A 15033-nucleotide genomic window follows, 5' to 3' on the forward strand; every position below is an offset into this window, starting at 1 on the left:
GGTGCATTTCTCGTTAGGACAGAAACACAAAGTAAACTGTCTAATTAGAAGATTCATGGAAAACTGATTTGCTGAGGGAGATATATCAAAATATACGTGGCTTAAGGAGATATACCAAGAATTGTCTGATGGAGGAAAATACATAGTGCCTGCAGGAGAGAGACATAACAGGAACTACCAGAAGTAAGAGAAGCAGTTGAGACCCTGCAGTGGACGACTTGACGGTCACCTTTCTTTTATATAAAAAGACACTTCAACAAGTAAAAAATTTGCTAAGTTTCGCTGTGGTAACCATATTTACTAATAAAATAGGTTAGAAAGTTAAACAAAATAAGGGTTAAAGTTGCTCAAAAGACACGTGACTGTAAAACGTCACAAGCTTGTAGTGAATAGTCCAGGAGCAATAGATTTGAAATGGCACTAATTCGTCCAAGGCCCGAATTTTCAGGAATGATGTAGAATTATGGTCTTAGCACAATATCCATGAGGAATTCCCCACAATTAAAGATGGCGTCCACGATGGCCGTCACTGGCTTCGTGCCAATTTTTCACTGTGCGGTTGAATTGTGAACGCTCCTGTGCTGATTGGGAGAGATGTTTTCTTCTTAAATCATATAATTTGTACTGGTTTAGTTGGTCAATATCTTCTGCTGGTTCATAGTTCGAATACTATTTTTGGAGTTCATCTTGATATAATTTCCAATTTGCTTTCTTGGTATTACATCTGGGTGGTGGACGTGGGGGAGGAGGGAGTAGCTCGACCCTCAAAGTAGTTGTCGTTACAAAGTGGTCACTGGTCAGTTCATCATCTACCTCCCACTGAGCTACTGGAACGAGCTCAGTGGAGATGAATGTGAGGTCCAATGTTCTTCCCAGTATGTGTGTTGGTCCCAGTATTACTGAGCGTTATTTCTGGAACATGTGTCAGCAGTTCCACTAGGTGATGAGTCATCACGTGTGATGTAGAAAGGGTGTTCTCAGAATATAAAGCTATGCTGACAGACAACAGGCGGGGTTTTAACTTTGAGAACTTACGCCACCATGTCATCATCAAATGCAACCACAATCTGTAATGTCTGAAAATATGTCAGTCTATAATGTAAATACATGTTCATATATATTTTTTGAAGCACTTTCACATATATATGTTAAATACATTACGTATATTGCTTAATAAACATTAACATTAGTTTATATTAACTATTTTGTTTCCGTATAACCTGCATTCTTGGCTTTATAAGTGACATTTTTTAGTGCATATTTGCATGCATATTTCATGGTTTTTTAGTGCATAACTATCCGGGCCCTAGTGATGACCATCCTGGTTCATTGTTGTGGTCGGATTGAACGTTGGAAGGTGGGCATTGAAGTCCCCAGCAATGATCACAAGTTCCTGTGCTGCTTGTGTCAGTAGTTCACCGGCTTCTAGTCGTTTGGGTGGCGGTTTATAGATATTGTATACTACAAGACTGTCGTTTGCCAGGTGTATCCGAACAGCTTGTGCCTCTACTCCATCTCCACAGTGAACTGGTTCTACTTCTGAACTGGGGATGGTCGCCCTGACGAGAATCATGCTGCCATGGGAGTTGGGCCCCTTTGGTACAGAGTACTGTTGGTATCCAGGCAAACGGAATTGTTCATCTTTGGACATCAGGGTTTCTTGCAGAATGAACACATCAATATTTTTAGCTATGGCTGCTGCTTGTACAGTATACCGTTTGTTGGACAGGCCTTGTACATTCCACTATGTTATCTTGAGATGACAAGGAGGTGGAGCTATTCTATCATTATCTCCTTGTCGCTGGTGCTGTAGTTGTTCTCAGCGTTCATGGTTGACTCGCTCTCCTCCTCGTCCGTTAGGAATGGTGGCTGTTTCTTGGGCACCTGGTCTAAGGGAGGAGCAGGAGATGGAATTCCGCTTGTTTTGGGAGGTATTTCGGGAATTTTTTCTTCTCTCTTCAGGGTGCTGTCGCTCTTACCTGTGATCGTGTGTTTGCTGACGGTCTGTGCTTGTTGTTCTATTCCTCGTGATCTGTTGCGAGGGGCTAGAGGTTTCACGGTTTTGAGTGATCTCTCGGATGGTAAGTTCTTCTTCTTGTCTGATATCTGACTCAAGGGCGTCGTCTGTTCCACTTGTAGTTGTGGAGTTTTGGGGTCTGGTCTTCCTGCATCTTTTCTGTGAGCTGTGTCATAACTGCATTTATTAAATTTTCGGTGCTGGTATCTTGTTTCTTTATTATAGTAGAGAAAGTCACTATCATAACGGTGATCATCTGTTTTATTTGTTCTTATGTGAATGCCGCTTGTAGATTGGCAGGCTGGGGTGTGTTCAGTTGGGTAATCGCCTGAGGGGGTTGCAGTGTCCCAGGCAATATGGTGTTTCCCACCAATACTGGAGTGTTCTGTGCTTTTACTGCTATACAGCTCTGGAGCTGCGGTTGTGGAGTCCAATGATTTGTCATGGTTTCCTGCATGGACTGATTTTGTCCCGGTGTCTTCAATTTTGTCCTGTAGCCTGGTGGAGGAAGTGCAGGGAAGGAATCCTCTGACAGTTGGGGCGGAGTAGGTGTTGGGGTGACTGTTTTCTGTTGCTGTTGATCCCACACGAATGTGCTCTGAGGTGCTTCTGTTTTGTTTTGTGGTTGAATGTTTGCCATTGCAACTTTCATTCGCTCTCTCCTCTCTGTACATGATGTGCTCCAAGAGTGATGTTTCTTTCCACAATTTGGGCACTTGGCTGTCGTGGTGGTTCCTTCCTTGTGTTTTTTAATACACATTTCTGTCTTGTGACTTTGGCTGCAGATGCCACATCTCACTTTTTTGTGGCATCTGGATTGGTGATGTCCAAATTTCTGACATCTGTAGCATCGTAGTGGTTCTGGGACAAAAGGACGCAACTTGTAAGTCCCCCAGTTGCTTAGGTCTACCTCCTCTGGATCTGTCCCCTTGATGTACACTAGCACGTGCCTTGTCTGTGCTTTGTCCTGACTCGTAACACAATGCTCTGCCTTGGTCACTTTTGGATGTTTTATGATGACTTCTACAGGTAGTCCCAGAGGATATCGCAGTAGGACCATTCTGGTTGTTTTCTCCTCGGGGTCTAATGGTATTATCTTGACCGTCTTCCCGTTGAGGTTGGTGACCTCGCTGAGGATCTTGGCTGTGTTGTGGTCTTGGGTGAAGAGTATCAGGTCTCCCACTAGATTGGGCTTCACACTGAACTTGATGTTCTTGTATTCTAGTTCCAGTGCTACCACTACCTCGTGTGCATGGTTGAATTCGGTTTCTTTGGGAATCTTGTACTTCATCACAGTCGGAATCGCGAAGGTGGGTGGTTCTGTAACGGGGTGGATTGTTGGGAACATATTGTCTATGTGGGAGATGCTGTTTTCCTTCCGAGGCCTCTTGTGGCATTTTTGTTCCATTGGTTACGTCTCTCTCGCTCGTCTTAAATCAATAAATTGACAATGAAGGCTCACTACACCTACCTAGTTCCTTGTTGTCCTAGGACCAGTGCCGTAGCCAACCCCCCCCCCCTCAACGGGGGTCGTAGGTTGGTGGCTCTGGTTTTGCAACAGGACCCCCAAAAAAGGAGGAGCCTACTCTACCCTATCAGCTAAACTCACCGGCCCAGCTCACACCCCTCTAAGGGGCCCCTTTGTGGCCTATCCTAACGACAGTTCCCGCAGGGTTCGTTAATACTGGGAGAATCGGTGAGGGCACTAAGAAATGCGAGCATAAAACACAGAGAAATACGCAAGTCAATTCAACAGAGACGAGATATCCACGTCAAAGTGGGAGTGGCGTGTGTGGCGACAGTAAGTCTAGCCAGTCGCCGACGTGAGCAAGTGGAAGCACGTGGGTCGGGAGTAACTGCGACATGCGTCTTCTCACCTCACTGCTCAGCTGTCGTCTCCCGACTGACCCGCAAGGGCATACCGTTAAACACTCCACCGTTCAAACAGTGCGCGCCCCAGACATCACTACCTTCCCGGAATCGCGTGCGCCTGCACCGATACCCGGCGATACCTAACCAGACGTTGCAACCCAACCACTCCCCGAAACGCTGTGATACAGCAATTATATAAACGTGACACAGCTCACCTTCCATATATTTGGAACTTTAACACCTCACGAACGCACAGGACTTACGAAGTTAGCCTTCTCACCCCACAGATCGTATGAGTAACTCACACACCTGCGGAGGAAGTGCTATCTACTGTCCTTCCTGACGTGGTAGGAGGGCTATCTCTTTTCACCTTTATTTTTCCATCACTTACCCTTGCCGAGGCACCTGCTGATTTTTAATACTTCAGTATTCGTGCTAGAGCCCCCCCCCCCCCAGTGGTGCACACCTCACACTGTGGGATTGTGTGTATCCAGTGGGGGTCGGGGAAAACCTGGGCCAATCCAGCATTGACGTCCGTGATAGTGTAGACACACCACTGTGCGGGGGCAGCCCTTAGGAAAGAGTTTTTTTTTACTAAAGGGCCTTCAATAACCTTAGTACACCATATATACATGTAAAAATGGAAATACAAATCTGTACCTAAGGGGTGGTTCCTAGGCACCCCAACCATGCCCCCTGGAGAGGGCCACAACAAGCCCCCCTCTACTTGTTCAGGTAGGGACAAGCAGAGGCGGGAGATGAAACAAAATGACCTAAGACTGCCAAGACCACTGACAGACAAAGACCAGGAATCGACCACGGACAGAAACGACCCACAAAGACGAACTATTGAAATTAAACCAGAGAATACCATTGTAATTCACTTTCGGACTGTTGACACGTCCACCTCGTTTGACAAAATTAATGGCTTCATTATCCAGAAGGCCATTAAAGATCAAATAGGGGACGAGGAGAAAATCAGAAAGACGAGATGTCTTTAACAAGAAAACATGACTATTGTGCGCAGCTGACGCTGTAAATCGACTGGAATTGAAAGACACAATCCTCAGCAAAGGACCTGATTCAATGAGTCCAGACTACAGCACCCCAGCACCGTGGGAGTCCCTGCCAGCAGTCTTCTATATTCTACAAACTGGGACAAGAAAGGCTGACTGTAACCCACATGAGCTCCGACAGGTAGCAGAGAGAAACAGTGTATTACACAGACGGTTCCGTAGAGCCCACCAGTGCGAAGGCAGGAGCACCCTTCACTATTGAAGGAGGTAACACGTCCCTTTGGAGATCCTCAGATGGATGCTCTACTTTGCAAGTTGAGCTAGCTGCCATACTTGGAGCCCTAAGACACGCTTCCATAAACAGTCAAAAAGGCGTTTTAATACACACTGACTCACGATGTGCTATTGAAGCACTACAATGCAGAGAGCCTAGAGACAACATTTATCTCATAACATCCGTTGTTGGCCTACTGCAAGGGTTAAAACTGTGAAGATCCGCCCTCTCTCTGCTGCCATTATTGGTCAACTCTGCTGACCGGACCGTCCGCAACTGACATCGTGGACAACATCTCACGAGCGTTTATCGAACATTAGTTTGCCCTCCCCACTGGTGGTGTGAGTGACCCACGCTCCAACTGGGGAGCAGCTATAGCGCGATATTCCCGACGTGGTTTGAGCTCTTTTCATTCTACTACTATTTTTCCTTTTTTCGCTCTGGCCGAGGGACCTGCACCCTCAAAAGTGTATTCGTCCTGCGGTCACCCCTGTAACTCTTCACCTCCCTCCCAGGAGATCGTGAACACGAAAGGTGATTGGAGCAAGAACCAATCCCTCTGCCGAGTCTTTCCAGGAAAACCGTGATCGTGTGGGTCCACCTGGAAAGAGGGTAGCAATCCTCATCCTTACCCAATAGGCACACTTAGCTCACGTCTATAAGTGAGCAGTCACATACACTAGGAAGTAGGTTTCCCCAAACGGGGCTCCGGGAGAGAAGCTCAGGAACCACTCTACGACCACCCGGCCACCAAGTGGCTGTGGGGAGTGTTGAAAATCCTCTGCGACTTACTCAACCGGAATAGGTAGGCTCTGAACAACAGAAAAACCTCCAAAGAAGAAAACACCACTTAACCACCGGTTATGGAGTGCGTACGCCCTCCTAACAGCGACCCCTCGCCTGAAACGTCAACCTGATGACCCGAACCACGACAGGTTCCGCCCTGAGAAAGCGGACCAGCTTTGGGCCTTCCACGAAGCCCTAGAAACCAAGAACAACGTCATCCACACCACTGCCACCGCCCCCAACAACTGCACTACCACTGCCACCGCCCCTAACAACTCCACTGCCACCGCCCCTAACAACTCCACTGCCACCGCCAGTGAGGACGACAACTGGACGAAGGTTGAAAACAAAAAACGCCGACGTGCTTTTTCGGGAAACAAAATCCGTCATGCAGCCCAAAAGGCACCCATCACCACCACCAGCTCGCCGCCAACGACACTGCCAAAATTCCGTATCTCGAAAACGGACACGAAAACGACATATTCAGCCATCACAGAGATGGAGAAACAAAATCCACTGGCCAAGTTCTTAGTGCGACCCAACCTCAAAGACAAGGACTTCGCCACTTACCTCGACACTTACCTGAAAAACATCACCACCGTTGCATCGACCAAGCTGGATCCTGCCCAGAAACTGATGAAGTCGGAAGTCCTCCGATACCCAAAGGAGCTACCCTTCGAATTCCTGGAGAACCCTCCGAAGATCCTAAAGGCCGAGAGATGCTCTCCCGCGACCGACAAGACGGCCACAACAAAACAAGTGCTCATAACGCACTACGGCCCACCCTCCAGCACCATAGACTTCAAAACCTGGGGGATCTATGAAGTGAGGCCCTTCATTCCGGACCCCCTGCGGTGCTTCAGATGCCAGAAATACGGGCACGATCAGACGAGGTGCACGTACAAGGAAATCTGCGCCGTCTGCGCGCAGAAGCACGGCACACACTCCTGCCCACCAAGTTGAAGAATGGGGAAGAAATTGCCCCCAAGTGTGCCAACTGTGGGGGAAAACACCACGCCTGGAACCCTGGATGCTCCGAGAGGACATAGAGGGTCCAGGCAAATCGACCAGCACCACCTCCAGCAGCAAGACCGGCCCCCACCGCTTGCACACCAGCCCCACCAAGTACCTTTGTGTGGGGAACCCAAAGGCAAAAACAGCAATGCCAAGCCCCTCATCCGGTCAACACCCAAAGTGCAGCCCAGTTTCCTGGCCTTACTACGGCCACACCTCAGCCCCCCAAGCAGCAGACAACGACAAAAACTACGAAAAAGACAAAATAAGCACACACCAAGGCACCAGAAGGAATGATACATATCAGACGTAGCCAAGGTACTGACAACCTTCGCGGAGGGCCTAGCCGGACTACTGGGCCACAAGATCCAGCCTACACAGCTCCATATACTCATGGGGAGCATCCTCGGGCAAGTCGCCACAGCTCCAGCCACCTCAGTGGAGGACACCATGCTGAACCCTACACGAGTGACAGCCGAGGTACACTCTACACCGAAAAAGGCCACCAGGGAACCAAAGATATCGACAGCTCCCAGAAAGAAACTGGACGTTTCAGCTCAACTGAACCGAACCACGGCCCAGAAGGCAAAAACCACCACAGAACAAGAAAATATGAACCTGATACAGTCGGAATCAGACCTGAGGATCACCAGAAATCCCCGATGAAACAGTGGTGGAAAATACCAGCACCCTGAACATCCTTTCATGAAATGCTCAGGGCATCAAAACCAAAAACAGCAGCAGCAGCCAAGGACAGGCTTGACATTGTACTTCTACAAGAAACACTTCTACAAGTACACCACTGTTTCAAATTCAGTGGCTACAAGACATACAGGAGGTATTTCACGCAGGCGTCGACAAGAGGATGTATGATCTTGGTAAGTCGAGCATACCCTCCTCCGAGGTCATGCAGCAATTGCATGACGGGAACGGTAAATAACTGTCCACAACATCTACAAGAACCCAAGGGGCTCACTGGAGGTGACTCAATTATTCGCTTCGGCCGCTGACCACGCCACTCCCATAGGAGGGGATTTCAATGCACTTCATCCCTTCCTAAGCTCGGTAAGCCCCACAAATGAAGACGGCCTACACCTATACACCACCTTTCAAGACACACCCGAGATCTGCCTCCTAAACACCGGAGAGCCCACCCACATTAGGGGAGGAAGGTTAGAACTAACCTTCGTCTCCAGTACACTACAGCCTTCGGCCTCCTGCCAGCTACACCCCACGCTGACCAGCGACCACTTTGGCACCCTAACAACACTGAAGGTGATCAAACTCCCCACTCCACTCCCACCGAGATGGAGATACAATACCCAAAAGGCGGACTGGGAACTCTATAGGAAACACCTGGCTGAGTGGCGCGCCAAATCACTGCCGGCTGGTGCAGCACCCGTGGACGAGACAACCCTCCACCAACAGTTGGTCGAGGCGTTTCACCAAGCGGCAGAAGAGGCTATTCCAAAAACAAAACCTACATGAAGACAGTACAAGGATTACTGGTACTACTGCCCCAGGGTGAAAGAACTCAACCACAGAGTGAACATGGCCCGAAGAAACTACAGAAGACATCCCACAGACACAAACAGACATCTCCTGGAAGACATAGTCAAGGATACCAGGGAAGAAAAGGAAGAAATCAAAAGCGCAAGCTGGCTCAAGTGGTTCTCCCTACTGAACGAGCACACCTCCCTCGGCAAAATGTGGGCCCAGATCCGAAGGGCATCTGGGAAGGCAACACTACCAAAACCAACCCATCCCAACCCATAAGAGGAAGCCGAGAGACTTGCAAAACTCTTCTCCGACCGAGCAGCAACGAAAAACCTCCCGAGACATGCGGAAGAGACACAACGGTGTCTGCGACAGCCCAGACTCCAGATGATCGAAGAGGCCTGCAATGGTGAAGATGACACCGACAGACCCTTCAACCAGCAAGAACTCCAGAAGTCGATAAAATGAAGCAAGGACACAGCACCAGGGGCTGACAGGATAACCTACTCCATGCTTTCCCACGCCGGAGAAGCCGGGCACGAGTCGTTGCTACAAGTCATCAACGCTTCGTGCATAGCACAGAGACTTCTACCGGAATTGAAGAAGGCAGATATACAGCCCATTCCGAAGCCCAGAGAACCAGACAAACCAAGACCCATCTCCCTCTTCAGCTGCATAGCGAAAACGGGAGAAAGAATGGCTCTCAACAGACTCAAGTGGAAAGTCGGCAGCCCACACCCTCACATTTTTGCTTACACCGAGAACACCGGCACAAGCAACACCATCGCCGAGATACTCAGCACAGTGGACAATAAACCAGCTTTGGTGGTCTTCCTCGACCTGGAGAAGGCCTTCGAACTAGCAAATCCACTGGCCATTATAACGACGCTCGCCGAAAAGGGCGTCAAAGAAAGGTTGCTGGGGTGGATCCAGAACTACCTCACACAGAGAGAAGCAAGAGTACGCATTCAGGGGGCAACGTCAAGCTACAGGGTCCATGAAAACGGAACCCCACAAGGAGGCATCCTCAGTCCAACGCTGTTCAATGTCCTGATGAAAAATCATGTCAGACTTCCTTTCAGACAAACAGCCAAGCTCCTCTGCTATCCAGACGACTTACAGCTCATAGTAAGAGGAGCAAACAGACCAGTCAACACTCAATCCAACTTATAGAAGAGGAGTGCAACAGACTTGGACTCAAGATAAATCCAGCCAAGTCAAAAGCGATGGCCATCTGCAGAGACACACCAGACACGATGCTCTCCATACAAAACACGCCGGTAGTCTGGACCAACACCCACCAGCGTCTTGGAATCTGGTTCGACCAGAAACTCACTTTCAAGCCGCAACTCGAGTATCTCAGGCACAGGACGAAGAGCAGACACAACATAATGAGGTCGCTCACCAGCACAACCGCAGGAGCGAACATACACGTGCTCAAAGCCTACTACACGGCTGCCATCAGATCGCCGGTAGATTACAGTGCTTCAGCGCTCATTGGACTGAGAGAAGACCAGATAGCTAAGCTAGAAGTTATCCAAAATAATGTTCTCAGGACCATGCTCGGAGCACCCATGTGGACAAGATTTGCAATTTGCAAATGGAAACTGAACTACCACCTTTGGCAGTACGAGTCAAGCAGGTCACAGCCGGACTCCTTGCCAAAATCTGTAGATCAGATAAGCCCACAGATGCCAAAACGCGAATCAGTGCCTTCCTCCACCTCGACCACAGAGTGCGAGGGGTCACCTGGTCGCACGGGGCAAGCGAGGTCATGAGGCTCCTGCAAGCAGAAACACTCGTCAAGAACAACCAAGACACACGAGACAGGGATTATGTAGTTCTATTACCATGGAGCCCTCCACCAGCCACATTCAAAATTACCGAACTAGGTAATAGCAAAGCCAACCTCCAGAAGGACGTCAAAAGAATAACTCTGGAGGCCATAGCCACCGAGACACCGGCTGATGCAGCATCATACTTCACAGACGGCTCGGTGGACCCAAAACATTATAGATCCGGAGCGGCCTTCTACACTCAAGGTCAGACCCTCCTATGGAGAGTTTCTAATGACATCTCCACCCTACAAACAGAGTTGGTAGCAATCTCAAAGGCCCCACAACACGCTGCAACAGAACACAATAAGTCCATCATAATTCACACGGACAGGTAGTAGGTAGTAGACAGCTACTAAACAGGGAGGTACTACCGCCTGGGAAGATATTGGAAGCATAAAGTGTTGTCTAATGGTGGACCCTGCTGCTATATGGCATCACAAAAATTATGACCAAGTCCCAGGTTGCTCATCTGACTTTCTGCCTCATTTACACACAATTGCAGGGTCTCAATTGTTTCTCTTATTTCGACAACACAACATACATAATGTATATCGTTTCTCATTCTTGATTTTTTTTTTCGTTTTTGTATTTATTTATAGTTATTATTATTATTTTTAGTACAGTATTTTGTTATTAATTTTTATGAATTATTATAATAATAATAATAATAATTATTATTATTATTATCATTATTATTATCATTATCATTATTATTATTATTATTATTATTATTATTATTATTATTATTATTATATTTTCGCCCCCCAGGCGCTGATGTGGGTCAGTGACTTGTGCCCGGGTGGGACTAATCCCCGTAAAAAAAAAAAAACACCTACCGGAGATAATATTCCCGGAGAATCCAGAATCCGAAAAAAATACTTTAGGTAACATGCTCAACTGAACTGAAAGAAAGACTACAGCTAGGAAAAAGGTATTAGCAAGGAGCAACAGCTTGAATCTGCTGAAGATATTGGATTACAAGTGGTCACTACACCAAAACATGGAATCCCAACATCGAGACCAACAAGAGGGACAATAGCTAAAAACTGTGAAGGAGGGATATACAAGTGGACATATCAAGAAAAATCCCTAAGCAAAGAATACGTTTGGACGCTAATCACTATGGACAAACTAAAGATTACGACCAATGACTTTAAAATACTAGACCCGTCAGAGTTTAGAAGAGTCAGAAGCGGGAAACAGGACGATAGGTCTCCACTCCAACTGCCACAATCCAAGTATAAGAAATAATGGACAATAGACAAACAGTAAGAACTTTAAGAATAATACAACACAACGTAAGAAACTGGAAGACCGAGAGAATTAACCTAAGTAATATATATCAAGAAATTGACCCTGACATTATACTAATAAACAGTCACGGTGAGACAGACAACAACAACATAAAACTCTTTAACTATTATGTAAACCAAAGAAATAAATCGGGCGAGAAAAATGACGGAGTAGCGATAGCGGTTAAAAGAAACTTAAAATTTAAACTAATTGATGACTTCCAGGATGAATTTCTAGCAATAAAAATAAATACAACTCAAGGAGACTTAATCATTGCTACTACTTATCTGCCACAGAGAGGACTCTACTTACCTATAGAAAACCTATTAAAATTGGCTAACAACAGTCACCCGATGTACACATTAAGAGACTTTAACGCCAGACACAGGATTTTCGACAATACAAATAATAACGCCGTGGGAAACGTCCTCAATAATTTAACAAACCTGGGGAAAATCAATCATCTATGTCCTAACTTTCCAACCTGGAGAAATCACAATACACAATCGACACCAGACAAAAATGGTACCAACAACAAAACCTTTTTCAATTACCATATAAAACAAGGACCTCTCACAAGCAGTGATCATCTTCCAATTATACTAACACTGTCAACAAGCCCCATACAGATACCAATAAAAAAAAGAGATTAAAAAAATGAGTAAAACAGACTGGGACAGCTAGAAAGACGACTTAGGTAATCACCATTCGATTAAACTACAAGGGAAAACAACAGAAGACATAGACTCAGAAATGGACAGACTGCACTCAACAATAAAAACATCTATAACCAAACACACTCCTGTTTCACACTTCAGAACATTACCCAACAATAGACTAACAGAAGAAGTTAAATTAATCCAAACCCATTACAATGAAATAAACAGAAATATGGAAAGACACGGCAGTAACAGATGGCGATTTACGACGCAGACAGCACTACAGATAAAATTAAGAGATGCATGTAAGGAAGCAGACAACAAAAAATGGAATGATATTAGAATGGCGGCCGACAAGACTAAAGACACAAAAAATTTTGGACTTCCATAAACAAGATGATGGGGCACAACAAGCAAAAAACCCCATACATTAAAGAAAGGATAGAAGACGAAATGGGAAGACACATACATAGAATCACCCCAAAGCAATATATAGACTATAACTTATTACCTAATAATCAAATAATAACCTTGGGAGAAATGATGCACTGTCTGAGGAAGTTTAAGGAAAAGGCCCCCGGGCTCACAGGTATTACACGAAATATGATCATGAATCTACCTGAAAACATTTTGAAAACATTAATGAACATCTATGACGGATGCTTAATAACCGGTTACTTTCCAGACAAACTAAAATATGCTAAAATTACATTTAATCCCAAGGAGGGCAAGGTTACAAACAGTACAAAATATAGCCCTCAGATTTATTTTAAATATAAAATATACAGACCACAGCAATAATGAGCACCTACACAAAAGAGCAAACTTCTTAACAATCCATGTAGAAATATACATCAATGCCGCAAATATTTGGAACAAAGTTACTGAACTCAACACAGAAACTTACCAAAACTGGATGAATGATATAGATAATGAAGAATTCCAAGAACACAGTTGGTTTAAATCAGCCAGGAAGAAAGTAATTGAACCACCTCCTGCCCCAATATACACATTAAACATTAATAGAGAGAATAAGAGATAAGAACATAAGAAAATAAGGAGTCTGCAATAGGCCGGTTGGCCTGTGCATGGCAGCTCCTGTCGAGAGTTACTACCACTCTCTATCATCCATGAATCTATCTAGCCTCCTTTTGAAACTTTCCAGAGTTCCCGCACTTACTACAAAGTTGCTAAGCTTGTTCCACTCGTCTACCACCCTATTTGTGAATCAGTTTCTTCCTATCTCCCTCCTAAACCTAAACTTATCCAACTTGAATTCGTTGCTCCGAGTCCTATCCTGCTCGGATATTATAAGAACTTTATCTATATCCCCTTTATTGATTCCTTTCACCCACTTAAATACTTCTATCATATCTCCCCGCATTCTTCGTCTTTCTAGGGAATGCAAGTTAAGTTTCTTTAGCCTATCCTGATATGGAAGGTTTCTAAGTCCCGGAATCATTTTTGTTATTCTTCGCTGCACCGACTCTAGTGAATTTATATCCATTCTATAATAGGGGCACCAGAACTGAACCGCATAATCGAGGTGTGGCCTGACTAGCGCAAGATATAGTTGCAATAAGACCTCTGCACTCTTGTTACTTACACTTCCAGATATAAAACCCAATACTCTGTTTGCCTTATTTCGAACATTAACGCACTGTTTTCTAGGCCGTAGGTCCGGGCTTACAAGTACCCCTAGGTCTCTTTCACAAGTCGACTTCTCTAGGTTGATGTTGTTAAGGCTGTATACATTGACAGTATTTGTTCTTCCAATATTAAGTGCGCTACACTTGCTGGATGAGTGACCTACCAGCTCCACTAAGAACCTGGCAGGCCTCTCCATACAGTGTACCTTTAGACTAACACAACTAACATTTAACTAATACATTAGCAAAAAAAAAAAAAGTGACTACCCTCCCAGCACACAAGGACCTGGGAGGGCTCACTAACTCCATCACAGTAAAAAACAAAACAAAACAGTAAAAAGTAATAATAAGCAGCACTATATATATATATATATATATATATATATATATATATATATATATATATATATATATATATATATATACAGTACTAATACAAAGGTCCGATAACCCAAGGGAGCAAAATAAAGATAACAAAAAACAATAGAAAAGAAGAAGCGATCTGGTTGAGCCCAGATTCTTTCTACTCCTACTGTACTTCAGTTTTACCACTTTTCTTCAATCCTTAATAATCTTCTTTCACCTCATAACTCATGACTCCAAAGACAAAGAGATGTTCATTTTACTCAACGCTCTCAAACGGACAAGACCTCCTCTCAACAAGCTCCTCACCACACAGCAACTCCCTAGCTGTGTGGCCCAAGGTTAAAAATGCTTTGATAGTTATTTAGTGGGTCCCTTATTTTTGACCTGACCTGACTAGTCACGTCACCCCCTCTTCTCTTAAGCTCCTCTACGTGTGTGTTGGTGTGGGGATTAGTGGATGACATTATTATGACCTGACCTCATATCTTTAAGGTCACCCTGTATATTTAAGCCTCTCTCTGTCCAAGTAATCCAGTTGCCTCTGAAGATGTCTTGAATAAAGACGAAAGCTAAGGTGCTCCGTTGTTTCCCTTTTCCCGTGTGATTTTATCAAGATTTATCTTATCCATTTTTTCATTGTGGATCTACATGAAATATATATATATATATATATATATATATATATATATATATATATATATATATATATATATATATATATATATATATATATATATATATATTTCATGTAA

General features: G+C 45.1%; 1 protein-coding gene across 1 annotated transcript in view; it reads right to left on the minus strand.

Annotated features, from left to right (window-relative positions):
* Positions 1-12846, minus strand: part of LOC121880121 (organic cation transporter-like protein) — a 98035-nt gene extending 85189 nt beyond the window's left edge. The window contains exon 1 of the mRNA XM_042387179.1: positions 12797-12846. The gene's annotated coding sequence lies outside the window, so the exon portion shown is untranslated. The remainder of the gene's footprint in view (positions 1-12796) is intronic.
* Positions 12847-15033: the final 2187 nt, after the last annotated feature.

This window comes from Homarus americanus, unplaced genomic scaffold (assembly GCF_018991925.1).
Source record: "Homarus americanus isolate GMGI-L3 unplaced genomic scaffold, GMGI_Hamer_2.0 scaffold30108, whole genome shotgun sequence".
NCBI classification, from domain to species: Eukaryota; Metazoa; Arthropoda; class Malacostraca; order Decapoda; family Nephropidae; genus Homarus; species Homarus americanus.